This window comes from Arvicola amphibius, chromosome 7 (genome assembly GCF_903992535.2).
Source record: "Arvicola amphibius chromosome 7, mArvAmp1.2, whole genome shotgun sequence".
NCBI classification, from domain to species: domain Eukaryota; kingdom Metazoa; phylum Chordata; class Mammalia; order Rodentia; family Cricetidae; genus Arvicola; species Arvicola amphibius.
The window spans coordinates 96,602,220-96,621,770 of NC_052053.1; the positions used below are offsets into that span (position 1 = coordinate 96,602,220).

The 19,551-nt window shown below is 42.2% G+C and overlaps 1 protein-coding gene and 1 pseudogene across 7 annotated transcripts in view; one reads left to right on the forward strand and one right to left on the reverse strand.

The window, feature by feature from the left end:
• Sipa1l1 (signal induced proliferation associated 1 like 1) overlaps positions 1-19,551 on the reverse strand; it is a 280,919-nt gene that overhangs the window by 147,880 nt on the left and 113,488 nt on the right. The window lies entirely within an intron of this gene.
• Positions 6,795-7,257, forward strand: LOC119819897 (annotated as a pseudogene).

The window sequence follows — 19,551 nt, forward strand, 5'->3', positions numbered from 1 at the left end:
TTAACATCAAAAAGATGGGCCACAGTAGTCAGTGGCCCTCACAGACTGCTGAAGGGAAGTGTGTGTCCCCAGCAGTTTCCTGAAGTCCCCAAGGGAGTCTGAAGAGACAGCTGCCTACAGTGCAGAGTCAGCAGGAGGTGAGTGTCCCACAGAAGAGAAAGAAGGGCAGCAGGCAGGAACACGGAGACCCTGGAATGAGGCCCCACACTTGAATATTATTTGTTGAAAAAGTCGCACACAATCAAAAACAGTTATGAGCAGCTGGGAAACACGGCTCGGGAGTTCACTGATCCTGACTTCTGGATGTAAGGAGTGACGACTTTAAAGTTGCTAAGGTTTTTAAAGAACTGAAACAAACACATTTTCAATATAACAGCTTCCAATTTACGTGGGGCAGGAAGTAAGAGACAAACCTGGCTTAGACTAGTCTTGATTTCTAAGACTTCTAAGCCCGTATGTTCTCAATGACTTCTGATTCTTGAGTTCATCTCACCATTAAGTGTACTAATATATTATACCATGTTTAAACTTTAAGTCAATACTGTAATTTCCCGAGCGGCAAGCAAATGAGTAGGGTGAGGCAGAGATTATGCCGAAGCCAGGGACCACAGACCACAAGCCTCCCAGTGCAAACTACATTTCATTCCAGTGGCTTTTATCAAGAGTGAAATCAAACAGAGAGGGCAACATGCCTGAAGAGGAGGAAAATCTGTTCACTTTGCTGAAAAACTGACACCAGCAGGAAAAGAGAATGTCCTGGAAGCTGCACCAGGAAGACTAGGCCCTGGGACATGAGTGTGAACTGTAGAGGCAAGGGGGCCTCTGAGCATCTGCTCCTCTTACTCGCAGAAGTAGAAGATCTCGGCTGCAGAGTGTCCACCATCATCCATGTGTCTGTGTCTGGGCTTCCTCTGCCCCCTGTGTCTTAAGGAATACTCCTATCTCCAGGAAGACAGACACACAGATCTGAAGAAGCTAGCTAAGTGGACCACACGCAAATTATTACCACTGCATCCCATTTCTTATCACCTTGCTTCTTCTGAAGGATCCAGGGACACATAAAACTTTTATTAAATACAGATTATATGTTTCTCCTTTCAATAAAGGAGACTGAGTCATGTACATATCAGCTAATGGGAAAAAGCAATGTCTCCCAGCAAAATGAACAGAAAGGTTTGGAGTAGTGTAGCCCCTGGCAGCCAAAAACTAGAACCCACTGTAATGTGTCCCCACATCAGGAGGGTGAAAACAATTAAGGAATTCCATACACTAGAATACAGTGACAAGACAGTTTCAGTCAGTGCCACCATCTGCTCTCACGGTCACATGGCTCATTTATTCAGCTCTAACCCTTTACTACTATGTTTATTGCTGTCACTGTTGCCACTGTTAACACGCTAGCCCAATCTGCCTAAAACTGGACAGGAAAAACTTCAAGACAGCCTATGGGTCATTTTGACACAATCTTATCACTTTCATATCATTTCCTAACTTCCTAAAAACGTTTCAAAGTTTCCTCAGTACTTGTCTATATATTTATATTCTATTCATCAGCATCTATTGCCCATCTTCCGGCCTATCGTCTATCCATTATCTATCTGCCAATCACCTATTACCTATCTATTTATCTGGCCATCATCTACCTATTTTATCATAACCACAGCTGTTTTTAGAAACTCAATAATGTGTTGAGTCTTACAAAATGTTTAGTCTGTGTCTAAATCTTATATTGCAAGGATACCAATTCTCATAAATCAGGAGGGCATCGGTCCACCCTCCCAACTATTATTTACAATAAAGCAGGGATGTCAGATAAATGCAGAAACAGAATTAATTAATAACGGTACTTGTGTATATATTTGTTCATCCATGTGAAAATTAATCTAAATTTCCAATCCACCTTTTATATGAAAATAAATCCCAATTTAACATAACTTGCATGCAAAAGGTAAGATTATGAAACTTTTAGTAGACAATAAAAGATACTTTATAACTTTGTAAAATATAGACAATACAAGATAGAAAGACCATAAGCACCAATAATAAATACATCCAACATTATTACAATACAGGAATTGTTTGAGGGTGACATGACAAAAAATAGCAGTCATAGCAATACATTAACAAGATGAAATGACTGCACGTGTAACTCCTAAACATGCAGGAGAGGCAAACAACCCAAGAGAAAATCAGAAGAAAGGGAAACCGGTACTAACAGTGAGTTTAACAACTGGAGACACTGGTCAGGGTATGGTCAGGGCGTGGGGGATTTTGCCTCATATTCACAAAAACCAGTAACACCACCAAAAGCAAACACAAAAAACAAATACAGCAAAAAGCAAGCCAACTATCCACTGGAGGAATATAAGCAGGTATCTTCATATGCCTGTCACGTCAGGGCCTGCAAAGACGCACAACACGAGATGCTCGGGTGCTCCAAAGCACGCGTGGCCGACTCCTGGTCCTATCCTACCATCCAGGAACTTCACCCTCACATTTCTGCTACGGGGAGGCAAGTGCACAAAAACTGCAAACTACTCAAACCTCAGAACTTCCAGAAAACAAAATGGATTTTAACAGTGGACTATGAAGCTGAATGTACCCTGTTAGAATCTAAAAGGACAGAGCCCTAAAAGAAATTACCATAATCTGAAAATTAAATAGAAATTTTAATTGTATGTTCACTGAAAGTTATGTCATTATCACTAAATAAAACTGCAGATCTCATTAATTATTTATTGAAGGAGATTCTTAAATTACCAGAGTCCAGTTGCAATACTTAAGAATGCTCTCTCGGCCAGTCAGGTGTGGCGCATGCCTTTAATCCCAGCACTTGGAAGGCAGAGGCAGGTGGATCTCTGTGAGTTCGAGACCAGCCTGATCTACAAGAGGTAGTTCTAGGACAGGCTCCAAAGCTAGAGAGAAATCCTTTCTCGAAAAGCCAAAAAAAAAAAAAAAAAAAAAAAAAAAAAAGACAAACATACAAACAAAACCCTTTCTCCACACTTACAGGCACTTACACACTTAAAGGGTAAAAACACTTATTTTTATTTATTGGCCACAAACAACATTCAACCCAAAAGATCATCATTCAAATGTACTATAAAAATTAGAAGAATGTAACTTTTCAAACCAGGAGAACTGGATTGCAAACAAACACGCAGTGAGACAGGTTCCCAGTTTCAGTACATAGAAAATGAACTGCTAAAACATGTCTACTATGGTTTAATGGGATAGGTATCGATCTTTCAGGGTTGGCTCCAAGGATTAGGCTGGTGGTTTAAAAGCACGGCCAGAAGAGCCACCCTGTGACGCATGAAGGTCACAAAGATTTTACTTTGAAGAAGGCACATGAGGTTGGGGTGAACCATGTTCAAATGAATCCTGCTATGAGCGGAGCACGCTTGCCTAAATGTAGTAATGGCAAATCCTACAACTCTGAACTTTGGAATAAACATGGTCTGAACTCACTTCTGCCAAAGGAAGTTGGGAACCAGCAGCTGAGAGGCAGGCTGAAGGCTCGGTGGGGGTGCTAACAGTGTCAACAGCCTATCCATAGAGAAGCACCAGTAAAAGAAAGCTGACAGACAACTCCACAAGGCTCCTTTAAAGGGGGCTACCTCCCTCCACAAGGCTCATTTAAACAGGCTATCTTCAAAAAGAGAAGACACTCAGTCTCAGAGGAACCACAGTGACCTTCCTGGACAGTGAAGGGGACCCAGCAAGAGAAATCCTTCACACAAGTTTACCAACTTCAAAGAAAACTAAGGAAGAAAGCACCTGATATGAGCCACGAGGTCAGACTGCTACAGGAGCCTGGGTACATCAGCAGCCAAAAGCCCACCCTAACACAAAGGTTCCTCGGACCCTTTAAAGTGAACAGATGCTAGTAATTTGAAAGAATTATCAGTCACATATTTCAATTGGCATCAAGGGTAATTTTTTCTTGGGTTTAAATGACTGTATAATGGTGCTCAGAATTGAGATGATCATGGGCCATGTTTTATACATGTGACAGTGGGTACAAAATCCCAAGACAGATGGGAGTTACACAGACATCAATGGCAGCCTGGGCTGACTGACTTCTAATTCATCTTGTTGCCTTCTAACAGCAATACTTCGAAAAGTGCAGCTCCATGGCCCACAGAGCAGATTTTCACTGTTAAGTAGAGGTGACATCTTTGTTTATAAAGAAGCAATTATTCAGGTTAACAGAAGGAATGAACAGTTATAGAATACACTAGATAATGTTTTGGCAAACCATTAGTTCTTATTCTCAAGGGTACACACTAAGTAGCAGCCAAACAGTATTTATTAATACGATCTGGTACAAGAATTCTCCATTCTTTCTTTCAGAACACACAAATAAATCAGAAGGCAATGTGTGCTTTCCTCTCTACAGTAACAACTGTGCGCATTTGGCCTGAATTCTAAATTATCAGGTTCTTTATGAAAAAATTGAAATCTAGCCAATATACAAATCTCACTAAAAATAAGCATGAGGAAACAGGCTCAAATCATAACTGTCCTGTTTACTCAAGTGGGGGCAGGGATATCTCTCAGGAAGGCTGGGATACAGCACTGTGTATGTTCCACGGTCAGCAAAACTCAGCAGCTGCTAAATGCTCAGGGCATGAACAGTCAGTGTGCTGGCTGAGGGGGTCAGCATCTCAAGTCTAAATCCCAGGGATTTCCTAACCAATCACACAGTGTCTTTCTAGCCTGACTATGGCTGGACTACGTATGACCAGTAGTTTCATGTATTAAGTCAAATACTAATCAAAGATTTGTGGCCAAACTCATTAATAGAGAGTGTCATCGGAATATGTGACATCCTTGGGCTTCCCGGTAGAGCAAACAAAAGAGAAGAAACCCCTCTAATCTAAATATTGAGATGAAGGTGTTGTTTTAGATGTGGCTAACACTGACAATAGTAAAAATTACCACTTGTTATGTAGCTGGCCCTCCTCCAGTTCAATCTGCTGAAAGGCCAACAAAGGCCCAAAGGGCAAGGAAGTCCTGCCTTGCATTTGCACCACAGCCTGCCTGAGTGGCCAGTCTGTCCTACTAACCACACCTCCACCCCCACCCCCCTGCAAAACCTATGTCAATTGTCTTACGATCAATATCATGATCTTGATCTCTCTATTCAAATCAATCCAGATATTTCTATACAAATATGCCCTCTCAGGCATACAACTACTAGTATTCTGTTTTCCTAACACACCTTGACAGGTAACACTAAGTAAAAACAAAAACTCTGGCTGGAGAGACCACTGACTGCTCTTCCGGAGGTCCTGAGTTTGGTTCCACATGGTGGTTTATAACCATCTCTAATGAGATCTGGTTCACTCTTCTGGCCAGCAGGCATACATGCAGGCAGAACACACACACACACACACACACACACACACACACACACACACTACAACTCTGCTTCTTTTGCTCACACTAATTCCAGCACCCTATGTGTGAAGGCTTTCCCCTACCAAGCAGTTCCTCAATTCTTGACGCCCACTGAATACCCATCCCACAATGAATTCAATGCTCATACCATGCATTTGGCATCAGCTTAGATGTCCTAAGTCCATGTTCCCATAACTGCTGCCATTTCAGATGCCAACATGAGGCTAGTTCTCTATACTTTTGACGACAGGTGTGCTAAGTAAACTGGGACTCCACAATCCTCTCCCAGGGTTTAGTAATTTCTCAGAATGGCTCACAGAATTCAAGAAAGTAATTATTCACAATTATCAGCTTGTTACAAAGGGGACAAGTGAGAAAAAGCCAAAGGGAAGAGATGACAGGGTGCTGGACAGAGGAAGGAAGCACTCCCCCTACACCTACCTTCATTTGTTCACCAGCCCGGAAAAAACCTTCCAGAGACTTTTACAAAGGATGGGGCTTCATCATGTAGGCTTTACAAGCCTGGTGTGAGCCACTAAATCACTGCTCATGAATGATTAGTAATCCAACTAAAAGCTGCACGGTTAATTCCTCCAGTAACCAGACTCATTTTGAAGCACATACAGTTTTGCAGAGAGCAGTCATCGAATAACCATATACCAAGATGGTTAATACTCTTGAACTGAACTGTCTTGGAAACTCTTGTGTTAGAAAACTCTAAGACAGTATCTGGGTACTGACTTAAGACAAACGACCCCTTACAGGAAGATGAACCTTCAAACCAATTTCCCTGGTAGAACTTAAGAGGAACCAGACAGAACACACAGCAGCACTGGATGACAGTGACATCTATGGTAGCATCTGTTCTGGTGAGACTCCTGTGGTGTTAACCCTTGGTGGGGATGACAGGAACCCTTGGGATTAGAGAAACTGAACAACATTCATATGACATGGAAGTGAATTTAGCTTTTGGGGACAGCTGCATTTAAAAGGCAGGTAACCCCACACTATGGAAAATCCAGTCCAGCTGGCCTGCCTAACCTCCGTGCTTCTGTAATCAAGAGCCAATAAGTGCTCCCCTGAGAAGAGTATTGACAAGAAATTAAAACTTTAGGTCCACCTATAACTACAAGTCAATCAATGTACATTACATACACACCATCCCACAGAAAACAGCAGCGGGGAAACGAGTAATTTAGGACTGCATAAGGAGAACTAATGCAAGAAAATAAAGATCATGCTTTTAAAAGCACACTGCAAATTTTAAAATATTTTACTAACAAAGCATCCTGTGTAGGTAGCGTCTCAAGTGTGTCTCCCAGAGAGCCCTTTTCCTGCCCACTCTGGAGTCCTGTCTTTCTGGACCTGGCAGGGCAGCAAGCACCATCATGGATGTTGACAGTCCCCACAACAAGGACCAACAGATTGGGCACAAGGAGCCCTGAACCAGGACATCTACTTGAGGCTCTTAGTCAAGCTGTCCAGGTTTCACCCTGACGTTATGAGTAGCACTAACCAACCAGCTGGCCCCTGTCCTGGATGAACGATGAAGCTTCCTGGCCGAGACGAAGAATCAGCTGTGTTTGTAGGACTGGTCATGTATGATGTGCGGACTCTAGAAGTACCCATGTCAAAAGTGTGTGCACTGCAGGCGAGCAGCCAGATCAAAGTAGCATTCTCAAGGCTGAGGGTAAGAGCCTCACGTCCAAGAGCTGTGGCAACATGCTCCTCTCTGGTCTTCAGAAGGGCCGAGGGCTGTACTGGCATTTTGTCAAAACCCCAAGAACCTCACACAGCCACACCAAGCCCTATGTACACTCCAAGGGTAGAAGTCTGAGTGCTCTAGTATAAAAACTTACTCTGGATCTTATTATTCTTTAAAAAAAAAAAAAGCTTTGGATGATGAAAAATGCAATAAGGAAATAAAACTGTCAACTAATAAATTTAATATATTCCTCCCCCAAGACTGTTAGAAAACTGCATCATCAAATCAATGGAATCAGCTTTTCAAACTGCTGTGCCCACTCCCCTGTAACTAATTTCTAGGTGTGATAAAGTAACAATAAAACTTAGTAACGCTCAGTATATACACATGGGTTCAACACCAAAGCCAAATTAACAAATTGTCAGAAAATCTTCTAGCTATATAGCTTTATAATTTATTTTTGCATACACTGTTCTTAGGATAAAATCAGCTAGTCTATCAAATGTATGTATAAGTCTGGATCTCCTCTTTCTAATTAACATTCTATACATCATCTGAAGCTAAACTTAGATAAAGTTCATCACACTGACATATATTATAGACAGAAAAAGGAGGCCAGAGGCACAATAGCTGAAAATTTCAAGATCATTTTATAATAAATTACTTTGTCCTACATGAGAAAAAAAGTATGCAGTAAAATTTAAATTTTTTGGTATGTGCTTAACCACGAAGTCTTGTTTATAAGAAGTGGAGAAAAATCAACATTTTCCAGCTATTTAATGTAAGCAATGGAATATGTTAGGAGAAATGAATGAATAGTCCCTGCCCTCAAGAACATTACAGCCCACAGAACCATGCTATCTGAAGAACAAGCAGATGTGGATGTGGTAAGTATGTGTGTGTGTGGGGGGGGGTGCCTCATGAAGGCATGAGCATAGCAAAATCCTAATTACTATTACTAATGAAATATACTAAAACTAGCTAGATTAGTGCTAGTCCAGGAGAAAAGTATCTTCTCTGATACTTTTGGCTAGTTTACTAATAATATGATCTTACTGGTGCTTTATTTTGGTTCTTCAAAACATTTGCTAAACACTAACAGACTTTTATATTTAATAAAACCATGGTAGTTTAGTAGCCATGATTTTTTTTCTCATCTTTAAAATATTCAAAGTTAAAATACTCAAAGTTTACCAAGATCTCTGGAATAGTAAAGCCAAAATAGTCAAATGCATGCATCAATCACTGAAGGTAGGAAGGTTCTAAGCACCAGTTAGAGACAAGACTGAAAGATTGCAGTGGCTCATTAGAGTTCCAGGATGTGATGTGCATGGTGGGAAACAGGACTTTTCAAAATGATTTATAAAGTTAAAAATGCATATGCGAGCCTACAAGTGCTAAGTGCATCTGTTTAAGGGTTTTCACCAATGTAATCCACCATGTAACTGCCACTCAATTAACAACAGCACTGCAGGCACCTCAGCATGTCCTAGTGACCTCCAAAGCTGATAGCCACTAAGAATGTCAGCACCACAGACTGCTTCTGCCCATTTCTGAACTGGCCAGGTATAGCATAGGAGGGGGAAAAAACACAAAATAAACAAAAACATTCACATCAGGTCATAACTAAAACACCAAAGTATAACTCCCCCTGTGCTACTGATGAACAGTTTATTACTTTTTAGCTTGAACATACAAATGCTGCCATAAACTGGACATTCTTCTGGCGCACACGTGAGCGGCTTGCTGTTGGATCTGTATCCCTGGAAGCACAACGGCTAAGTCAAAGGTTGGCCCAATTTTACTTCCAGAAACAACACGCGTGGTTAAGTTCACCAGCTTCACACCTGCATATGTGGCCTGTCTCACCTGCCCACACCCGGATGAATGGCCGCTCTCACTTCCTCCATACCTGGGTGAGTAGCCCGCAGAGTGAGTAGTAGTTCCCTAATAGATAACTTCGAGGACATCTTTAGAAGTTTCTGGACTGAGCCAAACAAGCATCCTTCGTGGCCTGCTTATTCACGTTTCGTCCTTCTCACTGCAGTTATGGAGCACCATCCTTTCAGAGTCTGTATAAACTGCTTCCCACTATGGTTTGTGATTTAGCTCTCTTACCTTTTTTTTTTAATGAAGAGCTTTTTAATCTTAATGCCATCAGATCTACCAACTTCATATAGCTAATCTCAATGAAATTCAAATCCTAGCACCTATGTAGAGTGAGAACGTTGCAGCTGGAGGAAGAGCTAGTCTGGTGGTGGATGGTCCAGCATTTCCTGTGTGCTGGTCTCCACCCTCAACACCAAAATGCACAGATCCTTTAGACTAGCTCAGTGACACGCCGTGCATTCACAGCAGGGGGCCAACCACCCTACACAAGTCTATACAATATGTTCCTCAAAATTTTTAGTTTGTTTACTTAGCATTATGGACTAAATTCAAGGCTTCAATCATGCTAAGGCTTATGTTTATGTACCACTGAGCGATACCTATGACACCTATATGAATATTTTTATTCAAAACAGAGCACAGATAATTGTTGTTTTTGTTTCTATTGTTGATTTTTTTTCTTAAAGAGAGAGATTCCTCAGTAGTCAAGAGCATTGCTACTCTTCCAGAGGACCCAAGTTCAGTCCCCAGCACCCATGTCCAGTTCACAAGTGCCTATAACACCCACTCTTGGGGATCTGACATCCTCTTCAAGCCTCATACACATACCTCTTCAAGCCTCTTCAGACACATACACACAAGGCATATATACATGTACACACAAATATAGGCTTAAATAAAAACTTTTTTAATCCTGGGAATTCTTCTATTGTGAAGAGGAAGCAGATCCCTGGTGTCGGGTGGGCATACTTCATGCTGTCACTGTGCTGACTGACATTTTCATTTCTACTCCTTTTAAGCAAAATCCTTCAAAAATAGGTTCTGTCGCCGGGTGGTGGTGGTGCACACCTTTAATCCCAGCACTCGGGAGGCAGAGGCAGGCGGATCTCTGTGAGTTCAAGATCAGCCTGGTCTACAAGAGCTAGTTCCAGGACAGGCTCTAAAGCTGCAGAGAAACCCTGTCTCGAAAAAAAATTAGGTTCTGTCATTCATTATGAAGAAATTTGGGAATCAAGGTAAACAGGAAAAAAGGATTCCCCCCAAAGCAAATTATGGTCCCAAGATCTCCTAACTAAACTAGGCTAAGGATAATGCAATGGCGGCCAAAACTTTTCTATTACCACTGAAAGACTTGCAGGCCCAGTTTGCACGCTGAAGTGAGAACAAAATTTTGAGAAACTGATAACTTAGGATCTCATGGTTACCTGTAGTGCTCTCCCTGACAGCACTCAGCAGCCAGCACTGTGCATGCATCAGTGGAATAATGAGTCCTGACCAGGACATACAAAGAAACCATTTCCCTTCCTGTCCACCAAGCCACTAGAGCTTCATTTATACTAATTACATCATATGACATAGCAAATGTGGGAAGAACTGGCTCCCCACGATATGATCATCTTTATATTTTATAATGACACCAAATACACTCCTTGTTGTCACAAATATTTGGTGATATATTTAGTATCATATATTTCATATTAATGCTAATAATTCATCTAAACCCTCTCCATTAAAAACTCTAAAGAGTATGGAAGTACCCTATTTCTCAAAAGGCTTTTCTTTCTTTTTTTGAAAGAGGGTCCCACTATGTAGAGTAGGCTGTCCTTAAACTCACAGACATTCACCTGCCTCTGTCCTGAGTGCTGGGATTAAAGGTGTGTACTACCAAGCTTTTCAACAAAATTCGCCATATCATATCATCAAAAATTAGCGTACGACCTTACTTACAGAGAACTGAAAATTTTAACACAGGAAACAACAGCTTCCTTTTGCACTCTCAATAACTAACTTACCAGGAAAGTACCAACTGGCAGAGTCTACCCCCCTCATCACAGCAGAGAGAGGTTGTGCCAAAACTTAACAGTGGGTAGACAAATTCCCCAAAGATGAAAGTTCTGACGTCTGGGATTGCTCAACAGCACCCACATGCTTCTCCAGGACACTAGTCCTGTAAGGCTGTGTGACATTTACTTGCCCTTCAGACAGCATTTGGGCAGCTACAGACCCACAGCCTCAGGCGGTACAGGGTCTGGTCAGGGAAGCACACCAGGGGTCTCACAGTTTGAGGACTTCACCTGGGCTGTTCTTCAGGACATTTCAATGAGTCTCAAACCTTCTGAAAGCTAACTCATGATAACCTCATAAAAGCAGTATCAAGATTTCATGCCGACAACAGAAACATGACCTAGAGAGGCCCAGGTGCAGCTCCAACTATCAGCAGCCCTGCCATCCCAATCCACACAACAATTACAATCCCAGCAGTGACCTCTGCTCTCAATAAACTACATCCCAGGAGCTTCAATAATATTTCTCAAACACTTTTCACAGAAAACCTAAAAAGAAAGTTTCACCAAACACAAAAGAATGATGAAAAAAACATAGAAAAGACTTTCAAAATCATAAGTCATTGAGAAATGTAAATTAAAACCAAGGGGTGGCACTGTCCTGGACCTACTAGGGTGGTTAAATGAAGTCAACAGGGACTCTCAAACAAACACAGTAGGTGCACACAGCACAGGGACATGGGGCATGACCAGTTGGGAGCTCTCAAACATAGTGGGGGTTCATGAACCATTTGGCATGGCCACCCCTGAAAACAGCTTGGCAGTTTTCTGTGATACAGAACTCAAAATCACACATCTGCATATCTCCTTGGAGAAACAAAAGCTAGAAGGCTGCAGGTGGTCAGTAAGCTCAAAGAACACGCACTTGCCTAGAATGGACAAGACCCCGGGTTCAAACCCCAGAGCCGTGAGAAAAAGTTTGGAGGGGAAAAAAAAGCCTTGCCTGAATGTTTATGGCCGTCATAAGTGCCCCAAATTACCCAAGTGTCCTTCAGTGGTAACCATCCAAACTGTACATTCACAATAGGCCCCGCAATAAAACGAAACAAACAATATTGATACACACAATCACTTGGATGAATCTCAAAGACAAGGTAGGAAGAAGGCAGTCTCATTATACACTAGATGACTTCATTTATGGCATTCTAAATTGTTACATTAAATAACAATACCAAAAGAAAAGAAGCCGGAAGTACAGACCAGGCATTGCCAGCTGGATGTAGCCAGCTCAAGAACTCAGCAGGGCTCAGCAGGCAATGGGCCCTAAGTGTCACAAGCAACACTGTGTAAGAGAGACAGGAACCGACAAAGCCAGTGGGCACAGAGTATGGGCTGTTACACTGCTGTTAGACAAAACAGATTCTAAGGGGGAGAAACCACTAGACAACAAGGAGGAAAGACATAACGATGGCAGAGTCAGTTCACCAGGGAGATGTAACAACTGCAAACGGGAACGAAACTCCAAACAAATGCAACTAACTACAGCTGGAGATCTGAAAGGAGGGAGACAATTTACCTGTAACTCAAGACCTCAGCGTCCACTTTTACTGATACAACCACCAGACCAAACGTAAGACAAAATGGGGGACTGTGTCCAAGCACTCAGCCATTCTGACCTGACAGCTATAGGGCAGTTCACCAACAGGAGAGTAGGACATGAAGCAAAACAGAACCCCGCCCATCAGCCAGTCAGTCAGGGAAGAAGAACGTCGACTGTTGCCCTGAGACCTTGCTGGAGCCTCTCCCGTCACCAGTCACACAGACTGGAAGGAGGGTGAGTAGGCATTCCATGAGGCTGGTGGGGCAGACACGAGTGTGGCTGTGGAGGGCATGGGATATGCCCTGCTTCTCCCTAGCCTACAAACCGGCTCCACAACAGCCTAGAAACCGGCTCTCAAAGGCCCTGCCTCTCAACAGCAGGATTAGACTGCTTTCCACCTTACCAAGGAGATCTCGGTGTTCCACTGGGATTTCAGAGGGAACAAGTCTCATGCAGACCATGCAGCCACCAAATGAGGCAAGTGGAATGAGATCAAACCCACAGAGAAAGGTATAAAGAAGTAATCATCACTGGTTCAAGAAGAGAAAATGAATAGGTCTATAAAAAGAAACTGAATTAGTAATTAAAAATCTTTCCACACAGAAAAATCCCAGGCCCAGATGGCTTTATTGAAGAATTCCATTACACAGTTAAAAAAGAAACAAACCAATACTTCACAAGCTTCTAGAAAAAAACACTTCCAAGTCCCCCTATGAATTCATTTTCACCCAATCCCAAAGCAAGATGAAGACATAATACAGTGCAGGTGCGCGCGCGTGCGTACACACACACACACACACACACACACGGGGTAGGCACATGGACAACCCCCTTTTTAGGATTATACAGTTAAAAATTGGAGCTAGGAGCCGGGCGGTGGTGGTGCACACCTTTAATCCCAGCACTCGGGAGGCAGAGACAGGTGGATCTCTGTGAGTTCGAGACCAGCCTGGTCTACAAGAGCTAGCTCCAGGACAGGCTCTAAAGCTGCAGAGAAACCCTGTCTCAAAAAAACAAACAAAAAAAAAAATTGGAGCTAGGTTGAAGGCTCAGGAGGTAAATTGGTAAATTGCTTGCTGTCTGAGCACAAGGACCTGAGTTCAGATCCCCGGCACCCACATATAAACCACCCACATATAAACTGGGTGTGGTAGCATGTTCATGTAACTACCCAACACAGAGTTTCAAACTCACTGGGTGACCTTTTCTCAAAAGTAAGATGGAGAATAGCAAGAAAGGCACTCAACATTGACTCTGCCTTCACACACACACACACACACACACACACACACACACACACACAGAAGACATGTATGCACATGAGTGAGCATACATATTCTCAATTAAAACAAACTCTCACCCACAGCAATCAAAGGGAACTTCCTCAATCCGATGAAGAGAAATGCTATAAAAATCTACAAGAGCAAAATCAGTGGCAAAAGACTGAAAACCTAATATCAAGAACCAGATAAGGGCCACTGCTGTTTTAAGTGACATCAAGTCAACACTGGACCAGTTAGCACAGAATGGCAAAAAACAAAAAAAAAACAAAAACAAACAAACAAACAAAAAAGAACACAGAAAAGCAAATCTAAAGGACTCCAGATTGGAGAGGAGCATATGAAAGCTCTCTGCCAGGAGAGCTCTGCTTTTTAGATGGCCCACACTATGCAAGTCATTGAGTCAGAGAACGCCTGTTTAAATAAGGGCCTGTGTGCTTGATGTACGGTAAATATTAAACAGGGGCTTTCTTCAGTCAATACCACCAGTTATCTAGAGTGCAAAGTTCTTTGCCTTAAAGAGTAACTAACAAGAATCTATATACACCACAGATGAAATAAAGCATTTGCTGAATTAGCAGCATTCCACTTAAAACATCTGACCACATTTTCCAAGTACATATACATTGTAACTGTATCCTAACCAGTTTGAATACAATTGTTTTAAATTTCCGTCATCAGTTTTGCTTGGAAGATGTGTATTAACTTTTGCTGCTCTGCCCGGGAAGCAACAATCCAACTGTTCATCTTAAGAACTGCTTTCACTGCAGTGCCTTGTCAGAGCACATCTTCTGCAGTGGGAGATGAAAATCCGTGCCCTCGGTCGCCCTAGCAGTCACACACTCAATTATTTTACTAGTCCTGCTGAGGCACCGAAAGCAACTAATGGCAAACACAGCACTAGATCAAGGCCAGCATCTCCCCAACGAGAGGCCGAAGGAACAAGTCCAGTGGGTACACATCTTAGAGGGAAGAGGAGAAATCCAACAGGACAAACAAAACCCACGCGTGCAAAAAAAACCTAAGGAGAAAACGAAATGAGTAGGAAGCCTTCCCCAGGTGCCCAGGAAGCCTGTCCTGGACCCACTGACAGAACAGATCAGTTTTGAAACTCAGGAGCCACAAGCAGCAAAACAGCACAGCTTGGCAACGACCCAGCTTCAAGTCACAACACTAACACTATTATAGTTCCTTATATACTCCACTCAGAAGACTAACCTTCAGAACTTCTAGAACATCAAGGAGAGTACTGGAACATCCTAACACAGTTTGCGAGTCTACAGAATAGAAATAACTTATACTTGGAGCTTGTATGAGCAACATCCACATCCAAGGATAAGGCCTGCCCATCTCAACAATGGCCATACAGCTCAACAGCTCTGCCAAGGGCTCCCAATGGTAGATGGTAAATAAGAGGAACACACTAAGAATGTGGACTGCAAACAGCTCTCCACTCCCCCTCATAAATCACCAGATGATCTTTTATACTGCTGGGAAAACATAGTTATATTGAAACTTAAAACTCCTAAACTAATAAAACCAACATTATGTTAACACATTCTCTCCTGCCTCACCTCCTTTGAAACTTCAGGGGATCCACACTCGCTGCCTTTGCCAAACCCCTTCTGCAGCCCTGCCGTCAGGCTCCTAACAGGAAAATCTACCTAACACGCTACTTCTTTACACTTTAGCCCTAAGTATGGTGGCCAGTTCTTCCCAGAGGGCCAAAGACCTTGCTGTCGAGAGTGAGAGGCCATGCCTATGCTGGCTCTGCAGCACACACCAGGGATGTGCCTGAGAACACAGTCAGTCCTTGCTTCTTTTCCTCGGGGTAGGGACAGAAACGAGGTCTCCACACAAGCTCAGGAGCACCTCCTCCACATCAAGTTCTGTTCAAGGTTAAGGGCATGCAATGGAGGTGTGTAAAACAGCACTGCTCTAGTTAGGGAAGTGCTAAAATGCACCAAAATGGTAAAGGAAAAGCTGCCCTTGGGGGCAGGTGGAGGATGGAAGGCGGGGTAACCAAGTCCTCAATGCCCCAGAGCAAACAGCAATAAAGGACCACCGGGTCTCCCTGCCACTCTGTTGTGTGCACTTACTAAAGCCATTCCAGTCTCCTCTTTACATCTAATGCAAATCTCAAGTTATTGACAGGATCCAAAAGCCTAGAGGACAATCCAGCAAATCTTCCAAATTCTGAGGCACTAATCCAAATACATACTCAGTGAGAATACCAAGCAGATGCTCATCATTCAAAATTTCATTCATGTACAGTTTTCTGGAAATGTAGTATACAAGGCTCTTGCTCATCTTGCTTATTTCTTAATTTGGTTTTTAATAAGCAACAGGAGCTAAGGATATAGCTCAGCAGTGAGAGCAGGACCAGCATGTTTGAGGCCTTGGATTCAGCCCTACTGTGACTGGAAAAAAAAAAAAAAAATCAACCTATCATCAGGTTGCTTCAACACTACCAAGGAAACCCATCCTCCCTGCTTCCTGCTATGGGCGGCAACTTTCACATGGCGGCCCTAATTGCTTCTTATCTTTCACTGACCCACACATTCTGTGAGATCATTTGGAGAAACACTATGTTCCCAGATCTTAGGATGCTGCCTCATATACAGGAGGGCCCAAGGAAAAAGTCAAACCAAAACAAAGCTCAAGACGGTTGCCTCCAACTGCCACTCAAATTTTAGAGAGCACCCAAAGACGGCTTAGTTTTCCAAGAGGCGCAGTCTGTTCTGTGAAAGTGTCCGTTGTAATGAAGGTGTCACTGGGAAACAGAAGCAAGACTGACTGCAGAGAACCAATTAGTAACTGACACCTCCTTTCCAACAGTCAGAAACACACCAATAAGTAGATTTGGTTTCCTTTAGGTTTTAAACTTGGATGTTCTACCCACTCAAAGGGAGATTAGATTCAGAGGAGTAAGCATAGCAGGAAGCAGGGAGGACGGGTTTCCTGGGTAGTGTTGAAGCAACCTGATGATAGGTTGGTTTTTTTCAGGGGGCTTAATACTAGCAGTAACTAACCTACAAAAAAATGAGATATCTGGATTCACAATAAACACCTCCACTCCTATTGAGCCATTAACTGAAAATGTTCCCTATAAGATGTGTAAGTTATTATTGGGTAGCTAATACTGACGGCCACCTTTTTAAGGAAACTACTTTTTACAGATTTGGTATTTATCTTATGAATGAAAAGCAGTTATTGCAAGCAAGTACTTAGTGCCTAAATATATACACAACAAATAAGAAAATTGCAGACACCTTCACCCTTGTTCAGACAATGTCATTGTATAACAAGTCAACTGTAGTTAGTACAGCACAGTGATCTTGAAGTTATCCTAAGGATAAAGTTATGTAATCCAAAAATATTCAAAGTAGCCATATGTCAGACACAGACCAATTACTTTAACATGAACAACTCCTCTTACAAATAAAATGCACTTAAAACCGCCCCACATTTATTTCTTTTCAAAAGATACTTGTTTTGATGTAAAGAAAATAACATTATAGATGCAGTAGAGTTGCAAGATAATATATGATTTACTGTGGCTGAAAATATCAAAAAGGCATGATGTCAAACACAAGCATTATTAAAAGATGTCAGCCTCAAGGGAACTATTCAAGAAAGCTGAATGATGACTACAACAAGAGCGGTGTCCAGAAACTAATGCAAATTTTTCTATATTAAAAACCAACATGGAGGGAGCACAGTGGGGAGTAGTCAGGAGCACTGCCGCTCCTGGAGAGGACCTGACTTCCATTGCCAACAGGCACGCCACAGCCGAGTGCAGCAGGAGTTTCCGGGGCTCCTTTGACCTCCATGGTACCTGCCTGCACTCACACGCCACACAGACAATACACATATATACATAAATAAAATTTTTAAAATTTTTTTATTTTTTTTCCTATTTTTCTTTGTTTGTATGTGTTTTGCTCCATGTATGTCTGTGCACAAACGCATGCCTGGTGCCCATGAAGGCCAGAAGAGAGTGGCACAGAGCCCTGGAAGTTGAGTTACAGTCCATTGGAAGCCTCCATGTGGGTGCTGGGAATTGAACCTGGGTTCTCTGGAAGAGCACCCAGTGCTCTTAACCACTGAAACAGATCTCCAGCCCAGTGTTTTTACATTTTTAAGTCATGTGAAAAAAAAAATGCCGACTTCAGATTGTAGGTGGATTTTTTTTCCTCAAGTAAAATTAAGTCAAATATTTGCTTTAAGCTTAGCCATTTTTTCCAATTCCACATAAAATTTAAAGCAATTAATTCAAATACATCAATGCAAGAGCAAAGTATGCTTATTTATCTGATAATTAAAAAGCACTCAACCAAGCCCAACTTACTACACTGTATGATAGGTACATAAACATGCAACAAGTGGGGCCTGAGAGAACGATCTGTAGCTATACACTTGCACAAATGTATCATGTTAAGTAACAGGACTTGGTAACTGGCTTCCAGCCTCAGGAAAGAACTTCTATTTCTCTTCTATTCCATCTCTGTGCTGATGACGCTCACACTGTCATCTAAGAAAATTCTGACTCTTCTAAATGAACCACAAAACACAGCTGTGCAATGACTGCATGCATCAACATGAAACTGACCTTCAGTCTCCTATGTTCTCTAATACTTCCTCAGCAGTCTATAAAATAGCCAATAAAATTACTATGCAAGAATCGAATTCTATTCTCTAATGAACTTAAAAAAACAACACAAAACAATGTACATGCCAGACACCGGGTCCCAAGTCCTAAGTCGGATGGCTTCCATGGGGTCTCAAGTGTCCACTGCCTTTGAAAGTCTACTACAGACCTATGTAATTGAATTTATCCATTAGATCCTCAGGCCCCTAATGTGCCATATCAGCTTTCTAAGGCAATGGCTATTTTTAAACTAATATAAGTTGGGTTCTAAATTTGACCTTCATTTAAATTATTAACTGGTGAAGAATGTCTCGCCGGGCTCTTAAGCAACTGAAGTTGCTTGAGCAAAGCCTAAACAACATTGGTTTTATATACAACAGACAAAGCCTTCTCTTTGCAACTGGTGTCCTCCACAAGGCAAGGAGGCAGCTGGGAAGACAGCCATCCTGCAGCGGAGGGGTCCTGGAATGCCCTTCACATCACAGACACAAGGGGCCTTTTTTCACTTGAGGGTGCTTTGGGGAAACTCATTTCCGATTGTTCAGCATAACAGAATGAAGTCATGAGTGGCTCTCAGTGCTGTGCAAGGCACATGGATACCCCAAGAGTATGCCAACAAAAACTTATTTAGGTTGCCTCACAGGAAATGATCTCTCCAGAGTATAAGTTCACAGGGCTATCCTGACCAAAACAGTCTCTCACACAATAAAGACAGTTTTCTTGTGACCTCTATTCAGAGGTGAGAAGATGTGAAGAACCATGAATTTCCTATTATACATCTGCTAAGTAATTATGGCCTTCAAAGCCTTAAAAGTCCTGAGAATAACTTTTCTTTAATCTTATTTAAAGAGACCCAAAGAGACTGGCTCTCCCTATGCAGCCCAGACTGGCTGAGAACTCACCATGTCCCTGCTTTACCCATCAAATGTTAGGATTATAGACCTGTACCAACCGTTTCATGAAGCTCTTTTTCCAATAGTACAAGTATACTGACTTCAATATACAAGTTAGCAAAG